Source organism: Falco punctatus (assembly GCF_963210335.1).
Source record: "Falco punctatus genome assembly, chromosome: 1".
Lineage (NCBI taxonomy): Eukaryota > Metazoa > Chordata > Aves > Falconiformes > Falconidae > Falco > Falco punctatus.
Window position 1 is genome coordinate 87,105,076 of NC_137580.1, and position 21,488 is coordinate 87,126,563.

The window sequence follows — 21,488 nt, forward strand, 5'->3', positions numbered from 1 at the left end:
CTTAAATTAAACATGTGACTCAGGCAAGGCTCAAGCTCTGCCTGTTTTTAGCTCAACCCCCCTTCCCCACCTTCATCTTTTGGGTTTTACTAAGGTCAGAAAATGGTAACAATCTAGCCCCCTTTGGTACACTGTTTCTTGTGTGGTAGCAGGATGCAGTAATGTCTTGGTGACTAACACTGCCTGGTGACTAACATTGCCTGTGAACACTCCTACGCATGTAAATACTTTTCATTGAAAAATGATGTATGCAAAGGCACAGATGCCAAAATACTTTTAGATCCTTTGTGGTACAAAATGATTGTTGGCCTAAAATATTTGAAAAGCTTCTTTCAAATTCCAAATTTATATGCACAAGGGGAAAAAATATTTCCCTCCCTCTTCTCCCACTATGGCAAGGCAATTTATAAACCAGAGGCACATTTTTGTGAACAATCCCAGGTGTAACATTTTCCCATAGGAATAAATCTGCAAATGTTGATGCATTTTGCTAGTGGTAATTGTTTGCAGCATTCAGAGCATCTGAAAACTGCAATCCTTATTTGAGGGAAAAAAATACTTTGCAAAACAGTGAGACCTCTGCCCATATGAAGACAGAAGGTCTTTGGGAGGAACCCTGAAATGCATTCACTCCTGGGAGACAGATTGTAATCAACTGGCAGTGGGGATTTCTAGACCAAACCCAAATCATCATCCAAGTAATTATCTTTGTCTCTATAATGCAAGGCTTCTCTGTAGTAGCCACATGTCACATCTTCAGCAGAAGGCAGTTAATAACTTCTCATCATTTCTTTGATATATCCATTACAAAAAAATCCAGATTTGCTTGCTGTGACTTGCTGCCCCTCTGAAGGGTATGACCAGTTTCCACTGGACTTCAGCACAACCAAGATTTCACTCTCAGATATGACCAAACCTTTAAATAAAAACATGTCCCACAAACAATTACAGCATTTTCAATCAACACAGAATTAATCAACCTCAGCAGCACTGGCAGTCTTTGTTAGAACAATGAATTTTCAGTGGGAGCCTACAGGAACCTCAGGATGTAGGATCAGGGTTGTTACTACCTTTTTAGAGGTATAAAATTCCCTTATTAGGTGCACTGAAAACTAGAGCTGCTTCACAGAGGATTAATACTTTACATCCACTATCAACAAGCTTTCACTGCTGAGGTTCAGGATAGCCACAAAATGCTACTATCTATCTTCCCTGTGCAACTCTGCCCATCTGCAGTATTTGGCACAGATTTTAAAGTACAGTAAACTCAAGTTTTCCAGGGAGCAACCACCACTCCTGTGCTCCCTCTGGAGTGACTACTGGAAGCCAAAAGCATTTAAGCAAAGCGAGATAAAATCAGCAGCGCCCAATGTGGGTTCTCTCTGGTTTCCTGCAAGTAAACAGACATGTTTACAAGGGGCTGTACATTCACATCAATCATAAGGTGACTTTGTTTACATTAGAGGAATTTCCTGCAGGCTTTTGCTGTCCTGGTTTCTTTCTCTTTGTATTTACTTTTGTTCAAATGCAATTTAAAAAAAAGCCATAGGTACTCCAGCTCAATTCAAAACGTGACACACTGAAATCTGAAGCAGGCTATAATTCATGCCCAGATTTAGTTGTTCTCTTTCTTGTTTGTTTGTTTAAGCTAACACACACCTCTGCATTAAAAAGCCACTTTTCTCTACCCATCCAATTCACCTACACCTGGCAAGAAAGCAACTTTGATTTGTCTCCCCATAAAGAACTACTTTTCTCATCAAGCCCAGAAAACATCAGAAGCCCACCTGACACAGGGATTGGGCTTTTACTTCAGGCATCTAAGAAATTTCTAATTCCTCAGAGGAATTAAAGTCAAAATGTTCTTGAATGCAACTGAAAGACTGGCATTAATAGCAGCTGAGCAGCCAGGATTAAGGAGTTCTGCTGCCACGAATCAGAGTGAATATTTTCTCCACCCCTTGACTAAATAAAAATTTCCTTCAATGGGGATTTAATTTTAAGAACTGCTGCAGAATTTGGCTGCAAAATTCAGAATTTGGACAGGGAACTGTCTCTCAATAGTAAGTTCCTCATTTTCTATGAAAGAAGTCCCAGACCCTCTAAAGACAGAAAGTCTCCACTGGAGCTTTTTATCTGTACTCACTCAGCAATGAATACAGCCCAAATCTGAATAGAAGGAGCTGCGTGGTCACTTCTGCATGACACTGAGTTAACATGCTGCAGTGAGCCATGGGGCAGGAGGGAAGCTGCAATCCTCTTGTCTTCACTTTTCCTCTCTGGTCTCTCCCTACAACCCCAGCTGTGCCCAGAGAAGCAGGCCTGCTGCTCCTGATGCATGAAGACGAGTGAGGCACACAGCAACGAGAAGCTCCATGGTTCTTGTCTACAGCGAGCTTAAGCCAAAACAAGACACAGGGCTTTGGTGGGCTGGCAGCCACCTGCAGTTACCGTGCTGTCTCTGGGCTGATAACTTGGGTGTTCTGAGATACACATATACTTTGATAAAAAGTCATGAACTAAAACTTCAGTCATACTTAAGCTACTGGGTACAGATAAGAAAAAGCTGCAGCACTTAGACACACATCTCACCCACAATGAGGGCACAGATCTTACAGTTGCTCCATCAGCCCCTGAAGTTATGTGCTCACTCCAGCCTCTGCTGCCTGAACTGTACGCCCTCCGTTCTGCTGCATGATGTGACCATGCGTTAGGTCACTCTGGTTTATTATCCCTGAGTGCAAGTGAGCCTTAAGAGGTCAAACAGAGGAAGTGCCAGGAAAAGGTGATCCTTTAACACACAAGCTTTAGAAGGCAAGGCATATATATCACATAAAGACTACAAAGGCTAGAAGAGCAAGAATGGGAAGTGCAGAGCCAAAGATCTGCCAAGAAGGTAGATCACTATTTCCAAGTGGCAGAAGAAGGAAGTACCGCCCCCCTTTACCCTTCCAGGTGAGAGAGGCTTGGCTGCAGAAACCTGAACAGGGACCCCATGAATATAAGATTTCAGGAATTTCTTGCCAGTAGTTTCCAATTCACAAGCCATGATCCAGCATAAAAATCAGCCTAGTAAAGGCTCTCTTTGTTAGCATCTGTTAGCAAGAATGTCAGCTAATCAATACATTTTTATTGCCATATACCTACAGGGCTGGAAGATACACTATTTCTGACACTATTTTCAGTGTTCTTCTTACAACTCATACTCCTGGAAGCAGTTTTCCTTCACCTTGTGTGGCATCGTTACTCATCTTCACCGATGATGTTTATCTAGCTCCATAAATCTGCAAATGCCCATCCAGAGAGCTGTGTCCCTCTGGACAGTCTACCAAGCTTATGCAGCCAACTCTTCCCCTCTCATCACTTCATCCTGCCAGACTGTAACCCTCAGCTGGGTCGGGATTCAGCACTTCGTGGTGGTGAGCCCTCCCACTGCTGACTTGTGCTGTCTGTCCCCAGAGAGCAGGTTCCCTGCTGTAGGCAATGAGAGGGAACAGTGGGGACTTGGCAATACACAACAAGCAAATCTTCCCAATCCTGTAATCCAATTTACAAAGCAGCACCTCATACCGCATTTGTGTGTCGCAGGTGAATACAGCCATAAGCCATATCTGTTAGCAGCCCTTGCTGCAACCATAGACATCTACAGAGCTCTTTGGCACCCTGGAGAATACATGTTAGCAAGCCTGGAACTGCCTCCTGGAAACTTCCCAGCCTCTCGCTTCTCCAGACAGACATCTCTTCTCCTTTCCCCGGTATCCGTGTGTTTTGCTCTCCCATACACTGGCAGAGCCCTGGGTTCTTCAGTGCTTTGTGCTTTTGAGGAATCCCAGCTGCACACACACAGGGCAGAGATTAACTGGCAAGTGGTGCTAAGCCCCAGGTGCTTCTCTGTACCACAAAGGCTGCTTCCCAGGAGGATGTGTAGCATGGAGAACAGGTACTCTGAATCAACTGGGGAGCCCTGTAATATCCTCCTGCCCCTGACCTCTTTGCTTTTGGCAAGTCACTCATCTCTCAGGATCTCGTCCTGCACCTTAGCTATTCAACTGTCTTCACACAAACTCCAAGCTTGTACCTCAGCTCCGCTTTTCAGATTTCCTTTGAGACTATGGCCAAGTCACAGACTTTGTGAACCTGTGTCCTAACCTGGACATAGCAATTCCACCTTCGGCATGGAAAAGCATGTGGTTTGTGACACCACAGTGGGAGCAGAAGGAGGCAGCCTCAAAATTTTTTCAAAGATGCCCATCCAGGGCATACAAGCTACAGAGGGCAAGGTCTGTCTCTTCCCACATGCTTCTAAAACCAAGCACCCACCACACCATGTCACCTTGCATTAATGCACTGCACATAATAAAGTGTTGGTTTATGGGCCAGGGTGAATACAAGCTTGCAAAACATACTCAACAGAATAAGTACCAAGTATATAAGATATACTGTCTCTGGTTTACTGTCTGAAGGGAATAAAATTAAGGTAAAAGTCATTTATTCTCATTTCCCATCAACTGAGTAAGGCAATATCAATTAAAGGAGGGGACACACAGCCAACAGTACCATGCATGCTTTGGGAAACACATCAATATCAACAGTATCTTGGAATAACATATTTAAGAGAATTAATTTAATTCTGAATACTGTCTTGCCTCGGGACCAGTTTCTATTTGTCCCAAGACATGTTGAAACAATAAAGAACATTTTCTCACCAAGCCCCTGCAAAAAATTTTCTCTTAAGGCTTTAAAAAATTGGCAAAAAGCCTTCTGCAACAAAAATGGAAATCCTCCTTGTCGCATAATCATCACACTGCCTCAAAAAGTTCATATGGATATTGGTAACTTAGAAGAACTTACCTGTTTAAAATGAGATCCTTTTCTGGTAAAGATAACCAACCACTCCCCCTTTAGCTTTAGAAAAGGACAACACCAAGTAAAACTTCTCAGAGTATCTTCTCAAAGTAATGAGCAAATAGATGATTTCTGTAAGTACTTAGAAACTATACACTGATGAAGCACATGCTGTACTTGACAGGTAGGCTGTGTGTGTTTAGCTGCAGGACAATGAGATTCTGGGGCTTCTAGGTGCTAATACAACCCAAAGGCTCATCAGGTATTTTGATGCTTTAGAAATAACCAGGACATCACAATAAACACCCAAATGTTTGGCATTTGCCTTATTTTAACCAACATAACAGGTCATCTAAATATACCTGAATGTACATAAAACCCAGGTGAGCTGATCAAAATGAGGAGGCTGGTCAAGATGAGGAGCTACTTTGAATCATGTCTGGCTGCAGGTTTAAATTTTTTGAAGGAAAGTGGATGAAGTATAAAAGAGGCTTACTCCTTCTGTGAACCTCTTTAAAGCAGAATTTGCCACACAGAAGATACTGAGGGAGAAGGAACATGTACCTAGCATCTCACATGCCCTGATATTCTGGATGGAAACACTAGGTGGTAGCCTGACATTCATCACACTTCAGAAGGAAAAACGTGAGTTCCAGCAAGTTCTTTTTTAAATGACTGTTCTGCTGTGGAGATCGTAATGGCTGTTAAGCAATATACAGGGGTATTATGGAATAGCACAGGATAAAAGGACTTGCAATGGATCTCTTTGGTAGCTCTCAGCTAGCTCAGAGCCAACCGGCAGCAAGAGGAGGAGGAAAGTGAATTTCATCAAACAAATTGTATCAAACAAAGACCCTGAAATTGTTAACATCCTGAGGCATTGCTGGTACAGAGTGGGCTCACTGCAGGATAAGAAAAAGAAGCAGAGTGGAATGACTCCTCTTGCATCATGTACTCAAGACCTACACATAAAACACAGCGAAAGCACCTGCATGGTTTGCAGCCTTCTGGAGGCACCCTGCATGCAAAGAGGAGGTAGTTAATCTATCCTGTAGACATGTACAACATGCACTAGGGATCACGGTAATAGGGAAGAAAAATGATTGAACCCAAAGCAATGCAGTCGCTGGGAAATGGCTTCCTCGCCTTTGCACCCCGTGTGAGGATAAACAAAGTCTCTTCCTCCCTTTATTCATAAGTAACTTGGTGAGCTTTGGTTACTTATTTCATCAGAAAAGGCACAACCTGGGCCACAAGATAAGTGAGCTACAGCTGGGGGTGTTTTTCATGTCTAAAGCACAGTGGGCAGCAGTAGATACCTAAGTGCTTGGTCTTTCTCATCCCTGTAAGAAAAGGGTTTCTACAACTTTTTAAGAAAAGCAGAAGAATCCTCAGCATTCTGATCTCCTTGACATTGTTCACAGTGAATATTTGTGTAGCAAATCCTGCATACCTGAAATTTCCTTACCTCGGCTGTGTGCATGCTCACACCTGACAGCAGTTCTGCTGTATCTGCTGCCATAAGGATTCCTTGGCAAACATCAGAGGTACAGCAGCAAACTCAGCCATCATTATGTTATAAGGAATCTAATCAATTCACATGGTTTTACTTAAGCTAATGTAAAAATTATTCAAGTGTTCTTCCCTTCCCCACCCTGCTACTGATTGAAGGTTATGATAAGCTTCAGAGACTTCCCATCCCTCTCCATCTAGTAAAACCATTTGTCTAATGCACTGGTACAATTCAGGAAAGTGTTTTAGCATATTATTAAGACCCTCTGAGGACAATGCCAAAGCTAAGCACATGTCCAAGCACACTGCTGAGCTGGTTGTACCAGTGAATCAAGATCTTGAGCTGTCAGGTTTTGAATGAGAATCTTGACCCCCTGCACCAATGGGTAAATTCTTCTGCCTTGGCATTTGGTGATGCTGCAGCTTTAATCTGTTGGTAACTCCAGCGGTTGGTGCATCCCTGTCTTAAGGCACAGGCAGCAAATAGAAAGTAGGCACTAGGGCAGAGCAGCACTGATGAGCATCAAAGATTAGCATGAGCAGCTAGGGACAAAACTCGTAACGATTCAAGTCATAGGATGAAATGTAGATATCAAGAAACATCACAACTAACAGGAAATGTCTGAAAGGCTCCTAAGTATCAAGACAGTGAAGAAAGAAAATGCTGATGGCCTGCTCACCTGGGAGCAGGGCTGTCTTCCCTGAGCTCAGAAGCAAGAAGTGGAGAAGGGAACAACTGGTCCAGGGCTCTTCTAACCCTCACGTCCAGGTTGTCCTGCTGCCACACAGGCAAGCTGATGTGGCACAAAGGTGCAGTGGAGTGCACTTTGGAGGCAGTATTGGGCTCCTGGCAGGGAGTGGTTACCCCAGCACAGAAGAGGGTCACTCGTGCTGTGCTGCCAACCACTCCTGGGATACCCATGGAGCTCTGTCTGCCCTGTGGCACTAAGCAAGTCTGGCATTTGAACTGATGTCTCTGGGCATCACATGCAATTCTGTGTCTGGGTGGCAGGCTCTAGGGACCGCAAATACACTCCCCCAAGCAGCAAACAGAATGGGAAAGTGGATCTCCACTTGAAACCTCCTGATGTTAAGCTGTGACAGATTCTCTTCATGCAAAGCCATGTGCCATCCAAAACCAACCCAACTGTCCTTCATTTTGATCTTTACCAGGAATTATTATCACCACTCCAGGAGAAAATCCATCTCCTGTATTCTGTTTCCAGCTGGCTCCAATTCACTCATGTTCTAAATGTCCCACTAGATTCTGCTAACATTTTATAGGACTGCAGCTTAAATTCCTGTAATCCATGGCCCCAACTATGGCTATTAGCATACAGTATGAAAAAATATTGGGGACAGAGGAGCCAAACTTTGAAAAAGCATCCTATAAATATCACTGTGGCTTCAGAAATGAGTTTATAAATGTCTGGAGATTGGGCTACTCACATGTAAACCACGTCACTTAGATACCAGATCTCCTGATCTGATCACATCTGTTGAAGCTTGAAAGAGGTAGGAAGGGGAACATGTAGAGCTATGCAAAGCCTCCATTTGCAAGACTGCCAACGTACATCTATATTGAATATGTCTTGAGTGGGAGAAAATCTAATGGAATGCTCTCCCGTGTCTGCTCTGCTCAGGAAATGGTAAAGAGTGGCACAATTTCTCTCTATGAATTCAGACTAACAAGGCTTTTGCCCCAAGAATGTGCAGGATTTGCTGCTCTGTAAATGCTGTTTTCTAATAGTAATTGGTCAGCTAAAAGATGAGGGAGCTGATACAAGGATCATTTGATGCAATCTGGTGCCCTTTTTTTATGTTGGGGGTGGCTGAGATGGCCAGCTGGCTGGTGACTTACCTCTCCTCTCCATAAGCACCTCAACAAACTGATTTTTAAACAGCTCTGGGTTAATAAATTAATAAATTGCCTCAATTCATAATTTTTCCAAATTGGGAGTGAGAAAAGGGGGGAAGTTCAAGTCTGGATGAAGATCCAAGTATTACATACTGAATGTAATACAACAGAACTGAGTGAAGAACTAGATAAACCTAATAATGAACTAATAATTAATAATAAATCTGTCATACCCTAAGCAACAACATATCAGCTGCCAGCAACATCAGTCCCAAATGCCATATGTACAAACCCCTCCAACATGTTAGATTTTGATTTCTTCATTTACCATCATGTTCAAAAACAGTTGTCCCTGAGACTATCTTATCCCAAAGGAGACCACAATTTTAAAGTGCATGTGATGAGTATTCTGATGGATATAATGATTCTCAGCAGCATTTGGCATTACAGCCAAGGTCATTTTTCACTAGCTAGTAAAGGATCCTTAGTGATCTCTAAGTGCAAGTCTATTACAAACCTGTAGGTCTTAAATGAGCTAACAGTACATACCGTCTCCAACCTTTTAGGGTAAGTGTGAAGATGCCTCTTAGATCAGATCCTCAAGATAGCCTGGGGATACTGCTGCATTCAGGTTTGAAATTCATGCCAAAAGAACCCCAAATAAAACAGCTGTGAAAAAATCCAGTCTCAGGCTGTCTAGTTGGTAAATGAGGGTGCCAAAATCATTTGAGTTATTTTGCTGGGAACACAGTTTTTAGAAATCACAGGCTCATTTAAGGGGTGCATGTGGGACTCTTAACCCTAACACCCTTCATTATCAAAGAGTAGACCACTGGCAAATGCTTCATGTAAGATGAACCTGAGAGTGTATCTCCTTTTTTTTATTATTATTTTTTTATTTTTTTGCTGAGAGTAACATGACACAGTAGTCTTAGGGGACAGATTTCCCGTAAGTATCCTGGATTGCACCTTTATACTCTAGTGCATGGTTATTGCATGAGCAGTATTGTATGTGCAGCTCTGCCCATCTGGGTGCAAAATCTGCACTTGCTATATTTGGAGGCAGAGTAGAAAGCCAGTTGGCATCTCCCCTCCTTCCCTCAACAAGATGCCCCTTTATAGCCCAGGAATCACTGATTACTAGACCATACCTTTAACCAATCACTCATCTTGATTCAAGTGTTTGTAAGGGTTCCCATTAGTCCATTTTCCTGTGTTTCACACCTCCAGCATTTGAGCTGTCATTAAACTGAACCAAGGAGACATTCAAACATTACAGATCATCTCAGGATACTTTATATTTAGAAATCAGCCTCAGGCTACAACAGTTCTTGAGATTCCTAGCTCCCTTCAGACCCAACTATATAATGTATCCCCTACAAATCACTTCAATTACAAATTAATATTTCATAGTCTCCAAAAGACACAGCAAAGAATGAGGCTTACATTGAGCCAAAAAAAAAAAAAAAAAAAGTCAGAAAATGGAAGACATGGTCCTAACCACATGTAAAATCCAATCAAAGAGTTGTTCTGGTCACTGGAAAACTGTTTTTACAAATAATTAGATCACCCCTTCATACATTTTATCATTAGTTGCTTGCCTTTATTTCACAAAATATTTTACTTATACACTGGCTTAAAGGTTACCCTACTCTGGTCTAACGTAAGCTGGCAAAAGATAAACATGAGCTGCCTACAAGATAAATCTAGAGAGGAACACACTCCATAGTAAAATCCTCCATTGCATCTGTTCACTTCATATGAACAACTGCTGCAATCTGGTATTTCTGTTCCAACATATTTTGTGCGTTTCATACATCAGTGGTAAGCAATTAGGCAAACCAGTCCCAACACTGCAAAGAGCTCACCAGCTGAACCGTGCGTGTGTGGGACGATCAGCTGCCAGTCTGAATCCTCATGGATTTTGTTACCTGTTGCCCCTATGCAACACAGTAATCAATATTAAGGGATTACACTCTAAGAACATGAGTGGGGTTCAGTTTTCTCTAAGTGACCCAAGCACATGCTCAACGTGTTTGTATGAGGAGATCAAGTGAAAGATCCATTAGACAATAAAGCAGCACAAGCCCACGTTCCTGTGGGCTGAAATCAAGGGCACATTTTCAAGCTCTGAGTAGGCTGAAGAAACCTGATGCCATCTGAAACAGCACTCAGTCAGTGTGTGTGTTGGCTGGATAGAAAATTCTCATTATCTTCTTATCCTGCTTTGTACCTTCCTGTTTTTTTGCAATGTCTCAACAATAAAACAGCTATGTAGCATCCCAGAAAGAGAAAATGAAGCGCCACACAATGTTTTCTTTATGAAGTGCTTCATGTATTTGCCTCCAATAGCTTTTTCATAGAGGCTAAGGATATTCTGGGGAGAGGCACAGTGAAATCAATCTGTGTCTGGAAAAGTTTATATGCTCCTTACTTGTTGTAACCTGAAGCTGTTGCCTTCTTTTTTCTCGCCCTGCCACCCCCCCCCTTCCTTTTTTTTTCCTCTCTCTTTTTTTTTTTTTTTTTAATTACTGGTACATATTTGAGACCTGAGCCAAAATGATATTAGAAGGAATTCTGCTGTGGCTTTGCTGAATCTTTGAACAGGTCCTTTGACAGCAATAAACACCCGTGCTGATAGCAGAGTATAAGGCAAATTCAAATTAGGCCATAAAGCAGCAAAACCAAATGAGTGCTAAAAAAAATACCTAATATAAGTGCATGTGGTGATCTACTACTGCAGCGTAACACCTGGTGCTCTGACAACTCCTTCTGGTCAAGGACGTTAGAGTGATTTAAAAACACTCATGAGCTAAACACTGCATCATCCCACAGAAGCAGGGAGGTATCCTTCACTCCACTCTGCAGTCCGGTAAAGAGCCAATGCCTGTTCCCAACCCTGTGGGGTTGGGGACTCTGATCCCAGCAGAATCACAGGATGCTCATCCAGCAAGCCACTGACAGCACTGGGACTCAACCTGCAACTCCCAGCCTTTTTCTTAGCCAGGAACACAGTCCATCCTCAAAGATGAAGGAAGAAAACAGACAAAGATATGCTGATAGGCTAATCTGAGGACAAATGCTGTACTAAATTTCCACATTAGACAGTGATGGCAAAGACTTAATAATTTCTATATGGAATGCACAAGAGGATCAATAATGCATTTTCTTTTAATAAATATTTAAAGCATAGTCACATAGTGTCAAACCCAAGCACCCAATTTTAGGACTTAGTCCCCAAAACCATGAGATTACTATTAAGGTAGCATAACTTGGTGGGTTGTTGTTTTCTTTTAAATTTGCCTCCTAATTTCTGAGCCTTGAGTCCTGTTTTCCAGATTTGTTTTTTTTTTCCTATAACAAGGAGGGTTAGAAACTGCCTTGGTTTTTGAAAGCTGAGATTCTCCCTTAATTACATGCATAGCTCTATGAAATACACCAAATATCACATAACTTGGCATTCTTACTGTGCTTCATGTTCAAAGCACTTTTCCAAACCTTGGTTAATGAATCTTGCTAGCACTGGCGTATTTGGAGGCAGTTAACAACTATCACTCTGAGCAGGATTTGGGACCTTGACAAGGCTCACTGGAGGATCAGGCCCTAAGCAAGCCGTCTCAGGGTCATTGGAGGACTCCTAACTGGGATTACAGCTTTGGATTCCCCTTGTCCTGAAAGCACACTTCTCTTATAAAGATATTAGCACTCAAACAGCGCCTCATCCACTCTAGAGCACCTATTTACACAGTCTAGGTAATTTTTACGTATTTATGTAACTTACCCTTCTAGCCAACTCTGCAATAGTAAAGCAGCATACAACATCAATAAATACAATGTACAGAATAGGCTTCTAAATAGAAATACCACACACCTCTGTAAAACCTGGGAAGCAGCAAAGCACAAAATGCCAGCTCATGTTTCCACACCTGCTTGCCTTCCCCATCTACCCACCCAAAATTTTAACAGGAGTATTTATTCAGTGAAAGAAAAATCAAAAGCTAATAGATAAGAGATGCACAATGAGGATTCAAAGGGCCCTGGTCTAGGGACAGGGAAGGTCTCATTACACCTGGAGAGCCCTTTTTCCTTTCACTGCTAAATCCCACTCTCGGGCATCCCTTCTGGAAGGCTTTCTGAGGTTGGCAGTATTTGCACTGCTTTGAAATGCAAGTCTCTCCCGCTTTGTTTGTTTTTGAAATGGTTTGAAAGGGAGGAGCAGACGTCCTTGGCTACTAAAGCTGAGCTTTCCCAAAACACAAGCTGCTGCTCTTTGTTTGCTTCTCGTTAATTAGCTGTGTGTCTAATTAGTGACAGGTTCCCTTTGGCTTTCCTGAAACCAAAGCTGCTCCATGTCAGTAGAGGTCCATCAGGGGACTTGTCAGTGCCTGAATGGTTTCCAGCTGCTCCGTGGCCCTCCACCCAAGCACACGTGCACGCACACTGACACTTACCCACTTCAGCCAACAGATTGGTGACAGCCCTGCCAGTGGAGATACAAGTCACTGTCTGCCCTGAACCCCTGATTTCCGCCAGGTCCTGTCTCTAATATCCTAATTCACCATACAGACATATTCATGGCAAGACAGAAAACAGCATCTTGGCTTCTAACCTTCTGCTCTAGTCCACTTTCTCTTCCCAGTGTTTTGCTCTGACATTTTGGTTCAGACTCACCTCACGGTTACTGTGGTCCAATAACACTAATATCACCCAAGGGTGAAAACTACCTTTCAGCTGCACAGAGCATCACTCAGCTTTCGGGGCACTCGCTGTAGATTGTTATTGCAGTTTGTTTATTTAAACTGAGGTGAGCTTGGCCTGTTACCAGCTTTAAATTCACCTTTTTAGGGACTCATTGAAAAAGCCCTTCAGCTGTACATGCTGGTGTGAGAAAGAGGAAGGACACAGACTTGCACCATCCCAGGGGACCGCTGAGACTGTTCCTCCCCCATGCACACGTTTCCTGCTCTTCTCTGCTCACTTCCCCCCTACGGGTTTCCATCAGCAGGTCCCTAAAGAGAGAGTTTATTTAATTCCCTACTGATGTCAGATCCTGTTGGTGCCAGAATGATTGATGGGCAAGCCCCATGACTGACAGGAAGATGCGCTTTCAATTAGCTGTGTGGGCTGTTTCCCTCTCTCTGCCCTCACTCCCCACAGTCCCTCTGGGGCAGTGCCCTCATTGCAAGGTTTCTCTTCGTACCAGGGTTCTGTATTCCCTACTCTCTTAGATCAGCAGCACCATTTTAAACAAACATGGGTTATTTTAAACTGGGCAAAGCTGAACATGGAACTCTCTGTCTTGGACATAAAACAACCCCAAACCCCATCAGCCCTGGGCCACCAGAGAAGACATTTCTCCCACAGTGTTCACAGCATTTGATTCAAAACCTCTCTGAAACCCAGGGTCTGTGGCAACTGGCAGGTCACAGCTCCAGGGAGTCACAGAACCAGGAGAAGCAGCATAATCCTTACATCATTTTGACTCCTATTTTGCAATAACCACTCTAAGACTGGACTACACACACACCCTGGCATCACTCCTAAGAAACACTACCACGTGTGAAGGAGATGAGAATTCATCCTCTTTGTTCTGCAGAACATGTAATATCTCAGCTCTTGCTCTCATTCCTGTGTAACAAATCCAACCCCTAGCATAGCCGCTTGCGCAAACAGGATGGCATGAGAACATCAAAAGAGTATTTTCACTATGTCCCCTTGGCATTAACTTGAGCCCATCAAATTAAAACACCTAAACCAAAAAGCTTCTGCAAGTGTAATAAAATCAAGACAACCTTCAGCATTTAAAATTATCATGGTTAAACAAAAACATCCTTTGACTCTTCTATATGATCTTGCATTAAACTGTGATCAAAAAAATTCCCACACAGGATCCTGAAGTAGAGCGTTAAATCATGTATTAGTGAATCGGTGAAGTCCCTTCCACAGCAAGCATCCAAGGGACAATCTGCTTCGACAGCATCCTGTCCTGGCAACTATTTACCTTGTAAAAGGCACTTTCTATAGCAGAATCTGACTCTCACTTACGAGTGAAACACAATTTTCACAAAGGTAACATACTAGTGTTTTTTTCCAGGTTGCACTAGAAGTAATATAGTTCCCTGGAAATATTTTCCTGCACCAAGATTTTCCATGAAGAAGAAACAGTACAATCTAAACATTGACTCCAGCCCAGAAGACTGAAACCACTTTCCTGTGTCAGAGTTTTAGCAATAGCCAGATGTGGATGAACAGCAGGTGCCAACAGAAAACATCAGCTCTGAGCTCACATGCTCTTCACCGGCCAAATCCAAAGCATGAAGCTAGGTTATTATTTGACTTTCCACAGTATAGGGAATCTAGTAGTGACAACTGTGTGGAGATGAAAGAAATCAGAGCAGTAATGAAGAACTATACTATTCTGGGACAATCAACTCCAGAAAAAAAACAGCAAGCTAAGAGTGGAAGAGACTTATAGACAGACTTTGTTGGTGATGCAGTGAAGATACGAATATGTAAGACCTGCTCTCCTGATCAAACAAAGCTGTTCTGAGGAACTTACATGAAACTAAATCATGGCCAGTGAAACTTAACCTAAATCATATGTGATTGGTTCTCTATGCCCTGTCCCTCCACCCGCAAACACATTCCTGGTTTGATCCACATCCAGTAGATTTATACAGACCACATTACAAAATACACTACTCCCAACCCACCGGCTCTATATATTTCCAGAAGCACTGTTGTCTTCTGGAGTTTACAGAAGCATCTTTAATTCTATTCTGGAAAAGCCCATCTAGAGATGCCCAGTATTTATATATAATCAATTAATTTGAGACAACACTTCTGTACTAGTACAAAGATTCCTTACTTACACAAATTAAATATCGTGCCAGTATCAATAGCAATTAAACAGTTACAAATTCATCTGTCATTTCCAACACTGAGCCAAATCTTTCAAGTTTTAGTCAGCCAACATAACTCAAAGTCAGTTACATTAAGCTTGTACTGTTTGAGGAAGAACACTCCAGAAGAACGGAAAGAAATATCCTCTAACAGAGATCCTTTCCCAGATTTCCATGTGGAAAAAGAAACCTCCAAGGAATGGCTCTGTTGTAGCCTTCCAGCCCCTGTTGCTTTTCTACTTCGAGCTAGAAAATGCCACAGTACATAGAAATGAATGAAAAAGAAATCAAGCACCTGAGAGATTTGGTTTGGGATTTAGGTGACATATGAGCAGATGTGTGAGACTTTTTTGTATGACTCCTTGCTCATCCTTGATCAACTACAATTAGGAAAGCAACAAATGGAATTAAAATGGGACAGAAAACTACAAAGAGACAAAAGCTGAGACATCAGTCAGCCTGACCCCAACCTCAGGTGCAGCACATGAACCTTGAATAAGTCTGCTAAAATCAGTGCCATTCTTCCAGACTTAGATAACATGAAACAGAGATTAGAAGGTAGGTCTGACAATAAATCAGGAGGTGTGCCATATCATCACTAGTTTCACTGCAGCTGGTATACTGAAACTCATACCTCTCTGACAGGGGGATGCTATAAACAACTGAAGCATGACAGTCAGAACTGGTTTGGACTCCAAAGGCTCAACTACTTCATTTGGATCACACACTGAGGGATGGCAAGGCTGTCTACACACGGCCTGCCGAGCAGTTTGAAATGAAAAGGGAATCTGGCTTCACTCTCCACTGTTCATCTGTTGGGAAAATAGTTTGCAGAAAAGAAAGAAAATTAATTTCTTTTTAGCTTTTACCAACTTTGTCTGCAATTACAAATGTTTTAGATCTAGTGCAAAGCAGGGACCAGGGAAAAGGGAAATATGGTTGTCTTTGCAGAAGCAGCTTAATTATGTGTAACGTGGAGCCAGATCCTACATTAAAAAGGCCATGAGGGAAGTAAGAGTTTGAGATGTAATGAAATCAAGGAAAAAGGAATGTCTTTTTAGATACCACATGCTTTTAAAATCAGGGCAAGAAGGCTGTAAGGAATACCATTAGAGCCAGTGAGTGCAGCACGTATGGCTTCAAAGCTGCCCTTGCAGCACTGCATGCGTTTTTTCATCTGTGTCTGTAGAAAAGAGCAGTAAACAGTTCTAGTACAGCTAGATATTTGAAATGGAGTTTGAAAAAGCCAAGTGAAGGTTAAGTAGGAAGCACTGATACAGCCAGTGGTAACTCTTAAATTGCCTGTTCTCTTGATCTAACGGAAATTTACATGGGGAAATGCAGAAGAGCTGTGCCTTGATCCACAGAGGTGGTGTTCTGTGTAAAACATCTCCAGACCACCTGAAGCATGACACAAAGGAAAAGCAGAAGGATCTGATGTAGCCACTGACCCTGTCAGCACTTGCTTCAGCCACTGGCAGCAGAGATGAGTGGGGCATGGTCGTGTCCATGTGTATGAGCCCCATGGGCAGGCAACTTGCCTCAAAGAATCCTTTAGTGGGAACAGCCCCTGGAGCCATTCCTCCAGACTGGTTGACTGGAGTGAGCAACCGGAGTTGCTGGGATCCAGCTGGGAGACATTTCTATCCAAATGCCAGAGAAATCTGCCCCATAGCAAGATGTCCGCTTCAACTCACCTGGTCGCCAGTGGAAGTGGCAGCGCGTGGACCCAAGGGCTCTCTCCAGGTCACTGGTGCCCTCTGCCGACCAGTTGGAGGAGGGTCAGCCTGACGGGAGCAGCGAAGGGGAGAGAGACCCCGGGCCTCTGCCAGCCCGCGTCGGAAGGCCGCAAACACCACGTACAGACCATCCCTTAGCGCAGGAAACTCCTTCCCTTTCCCCAGTCTGACCGGGTACGTCACGCAGCTGCACATCTGCCAAGGGACAACACGCTGGTTGTAAAATCACACATATGGGATGACTGTGCGTACCATTCTGAACCTCAGCATCCCTGTCGCTCCCAGCCCCTCTCCAGGGCTGGGCAGGAGGTATTTAAAAGATCACCAGCATCTGTGGGTTTGTCTTCAATGAACAGCTGCCTCAGCACATACTGAAGTGTATCAACTCCTATATTCCTGCACTACAATGGGGCAGGGGAAGAGCAGCACAGCCCAGGAGCACTCTATTTGTTCTGAGTGAATGAGGGGATTATCTGACAGGCTAAACAAGTGCCCTGAAAGTTCAAGCAATGTCCAAATTCAGATGAAAACAAGTTATACTGCAGCCACTCTGATGGCATAAGATAAAGGGGCTGATGGCTTAAAGAAAAGGGCTCATTACACAGGAGAAGTGAAGGGTAAATTGCTCTTTTTATTTCCTGCTCATGTCAGCTGGTGATGAATTGGGAACATGGATCCCTGCTGAAGAGCTCCCGTGAGCCAACCGGCAGGCTAATTTGGGAGGTTCAGCTCCGCAGGGACCTCGGGCTGCTTTGTCCAGCAGCATGCCGCTCCAGACACCTGTGGGCTCAGATTTTCATCACAGGGTGGGTGAAGAAGCAGGAGCTGTCTGGGGACTGCTGCTATCACCGACAGGGCAGCTTCCCCCAGGAGGGGATGAGGAGAGAGGAAGAGGGGCTCTTTGCTAACGGTGTGCCAGCCTTTGAACTTGGACCTTTCCTCTGGGGTAGGGAAAGGGCCAGTGCAGCAATATGCCAAGACCAATATGCTCTGCTCACTCTGGCCTGACTGATCTCAACATTTCTTTCCACCATTCAGACAAAATCTAAGTTCCAAAATTAGTTCTTATTTCCAGCAAGGCCCCTTTCTAAAGGGGCTCCTGCAAAAAGCAGTGTAAAGTAGTTTAAAACAAACAAGGCACAATTTCATCACAGGGCTGTAGTGCAAATACAGTGCAAATGACATCAGACACTTGCAAGACGTGTCTTCCTTCAGAAAAAGGCTTCCTGAAGCAAAGAGGATTTGATCTACAGCGCTCAGTACCAAGCTTGTGCAAGACAAAGAAAGCACCAAACTATACCTCTGAGGCCCAGAAATGAGATTACACATCCTACAGACAGAAAAGCTTACTGAGATTGTACTCAGATTTTAAGAAGGGTTCATGCATGCAAAGCTTTTCTGTTTTTCCTAGATTTAGCAGTGTATCTGAAAAAGGACATTGATCATCCCTAGAAACCCAGCCTTCTTTGTCAAACTTTAGGATAGCATTATGTGGAATCAGAGAGGTGGGCTAGGTGATCCCTTTTAGTAACATTGGGATGCAAGGACATGGGGATACTCATCACTGGCAAGCTCACCTTCTTTTGATTTCCATACCTGCAGCATATGGCTGCTCTGGCCCAGTAAATTCAGTTGGAATTTACTGAACCAGCCATCCATGGAGTGACTGAGTGCTAGGAATGAAAACATGGTACTTGCTCCATACAAGTCTGAGAAGAGAAGAAAACCTTACAGTTCATCTGACAGCATCTTTTCTCTCTTTGCCCTGCCCAGCACAAACCAGGCTAAAAAGGCCTTCCCAGAGTAAGGGTCTCCCTGCGAAGGGCAGAGTGCCTGCACAGTACTATTTCTGATATACACATGCTGTAAATAGCTGAAAAGAAAGAGAGTGGCATATGTGTTTGTGACAGAGCCAGTCTAGCAAGAGAAATTGCTGTAACTTTGCCTCTGGCCTATCAGGGGTTTTTACAGAATAGAAACACTGCTCCTTTAGCACAGCTTCAGTGGAGACAGCACACAGATTTCATGCCCCACTAGCTCAGAACCAGCAGAGATGCTGGCATCCCTTCAGCTCCAGCCTGTCCCTGGAACTAACAGCTCAGGAGCAGCCAGAGCAGGCTCGGAGCACCTGCACTAGGGGGTTGTGAAAAACCCCACAGCCATGATGCTGTTTCCCACACAGGAAAGGGTGAACCAGCCCCTTCAGATCAGCCCACCACACTCCAGCTTATGACAGGCTTAGGCCCTTGGCCGCCCACTGCAACATTATGTCCCCTTTGTTTGCTAGGGTGGTACTGGGCTGAAGAAGCACTTTCCCAAACCTGTCTTTGAGCCAGCTGACCTGGGTAACAGCCCTGCTTCCTTGCCTGCCTCATCGCACACATTCTGCGTGTAAATGTGCATCATTTGCTGCATCCCACACTTTAGGTGCCAACAAGGAGAGCTGGCCTTGGTATCTGTTCTGCAGACCCAGGAGGTGTGCACTGAAAGGCAACTGCTTTCAGGCTATGGGAACAACTCAGGTCTCCATTAGAGAAGGCGATGACAGTCGCACTTATACAGGTGACTAGGTTTCACCTGTAAGAGACAGGCAGGAGGGTGCTTTAATGAACAACACACCAAGAAAAAGCACCTTCTCTTGGTTAACCTCTGCCCCCCTGGTCCTTGCCACCCACAATGAGCTAAGGATGTTCCCTGAGCCAGAACAACCAGTCCTGGTGGCAAGAGCTTGGCTTGCTGTCACAGAGCAAGGGCCAGATCTTGCAACAAATTGTGTTTTATAAAAGCACTTTCCCACTTGTTTTCCCTTTGGTGGCACTGCAGCACCTCCCCTTCCCAGGTGCCCTCTCCTGGACTAGACCTCAATTAACTCACAGCCTCAGGCTATAAATCAAGACAATAAAAGAGGCTGTAAAATAAACATGAACAGGTCTTCCCCTTTCCATTCAAATGTACTGAAGTGGCAAAGCCTTTTTCCAAGCCCAGCTTAGACGCCCTGTGCTTCACTGACCCCACAAGAAGGAATCCAATGTGCTCAGGTATTAATACAGGTGACCTGTTCACTGGGATGCAGGTAGCACTAAGAAGTGCCCCATGGCTTGGAGGTCAGCCTTAGGTCACTTCTCCAGAGTTTCCATAGGGTGGACAAATCTAATTTACAGCTCACAAGAGCCGGAAAAGAAGATTTTAAAGATGGAGGTTAAATAAGCAATGTTGTTGTTTTTTACTATATGGCCTGGCCTACCAGAACACAAAGGCATACATTTTATCTAGCAGACCTACTTGACACCTCAAATAAGGAAGAAAAGTAGATCTTCATCCTCTGAGCCAAAATCTGCTCCAAGGGATGGCCATGGGGTCAGGAAAATTGGCTGCATGACACTATCAACACAAAGGACTAAATTCTGCTGTCAAAGCAGCAGCTGTGAGAACTGTGGCTTTTAAAAAAAATTTGCAGAGGAAGAGAACAGAGTGTCTATAAACCATCGTTATTTGTAGTGCTCCAGCGTCTAAAGCTTCCAGCTGAAAACAGGGCCACAACTTGCCAGGTGCTGTAAGCCAAAGTGAGAGAAACACCTTGTTCTGAAGTAGTGAAAATCCTTGCAAGCAAGAGGCGGAAACGATGGTAAAGCAAGAAGAGCAAAGCTTTAGTCCGGTTCTCCTGGTCCACCCGTGGCCCTGTATTCTCTCATTGGACAATGGAGCAGGATACCCCCTCCAAAGGCTGTCGGGAACAGTCTCCCATAGTAAGATGACCAAACTTAGGGAAAGTTCTGCCTCGACCTCCTGCAGAGTTCAATCAACTTTCCACACCGCCCAGCAGCCTCACTCACCTGGTCTACAGAAGAGAAACCAGCTTTACTACCCTACATCACTGCCAGTTCCCTCCACGTTCCAGAGCCTACATCAAACTTTTATAGCCTTCAGAGCCATATCATGTACAGCCTATCAGAGCATTATCTACCTTCCTGGGTCAATAACACCAAAGTATCAGTAATTCCCCAAATCTTTGCACTACCACACCCTTTGGAAATCTTCCATCTCCCTTGTAGCTCATAATCCAGCCCCAGGGAGTATCTAACTCACAAGCATAACTCATAAGTTTTCTAGGAGCTAAATCCTCAGTATATTATCACAAAGGACTGGATGAGGCAACTGCAGCCCGTTTTCATTAGCAGAGGGTCCAAAGCCTATTCAGAAGAACTGAGCTGCTCCTTGCACTAGGAAGTGAGTGAGCACATGTGTACACATCTGTAGTGGAACAAAAGGGTTAAAATCCTTAGGTCTGTCCTTTTGCGGCCACTCCTCCTGTGTTGATTGTAGGTTTGCAAATAAGTGTTCATTCAGAGAAGCAGGTGAGACATCTTTAGAGTCATGAGATGGATCAGAAGATACAGAAAAAAGAGTTCGAGAGGAGGAAAAAAGCTGAAGGGGACTGAAATCTTCCTTCAAGTCTTTGTCCCTCCTCTGTAAATGGGGAGCTACGACAATGCTCTTGTAGTTTGTCCAGTTAATTATAGAACAATACAAGGAGGAGAGCTGTGATGGATTGGTGATTTACAAGATAGGGGTGTGAGAGCCAGAGAATGGTAATTACACGAGCGCTTCCACACTGCCTATACAACTGACCAA

The 21,488-nt window shown here is 43.8% G+C and overlaps 1 protein-coding gene and 1 long non-coding RNA gene across 2 annotated transcripts in view; one reads left to right on the forward strand and one right to left on the reverse strand.

The window, feature by feature from the left end:
• Window positions 1–9,718, forward strand: part of LOC308058356 — a 41,404-nt gene extending 31,686 nt beyond the window's left edge. Inside the window, exon 2 of the long non-coding RNA XR_013925782.1 lies at window positions 1–9,718. This exon is cut by the window's left edge and continues 18,387 nt beyond it. This is a non-coding gene — a long non-coding RNA (uncharacterized lncRNA).
• Window positions 1–16,115, reverse strand: part of TBX1 (T-box transcription factor 1) — a 153,160-nt gene extending 137,045 nt beyond the window's left edge. The window contains exon 1 of the mRNA XM_080373962.1: window positions 1–16,115. This exon is cut by the window's left edge and continues 3,652 nt beyond it. The gene's annotated coding sequence lies outside the window, so the exon portion shown is untranslated.
• Window positions 16,116–21,488: the final 5,373 nt, after the last annotated feature.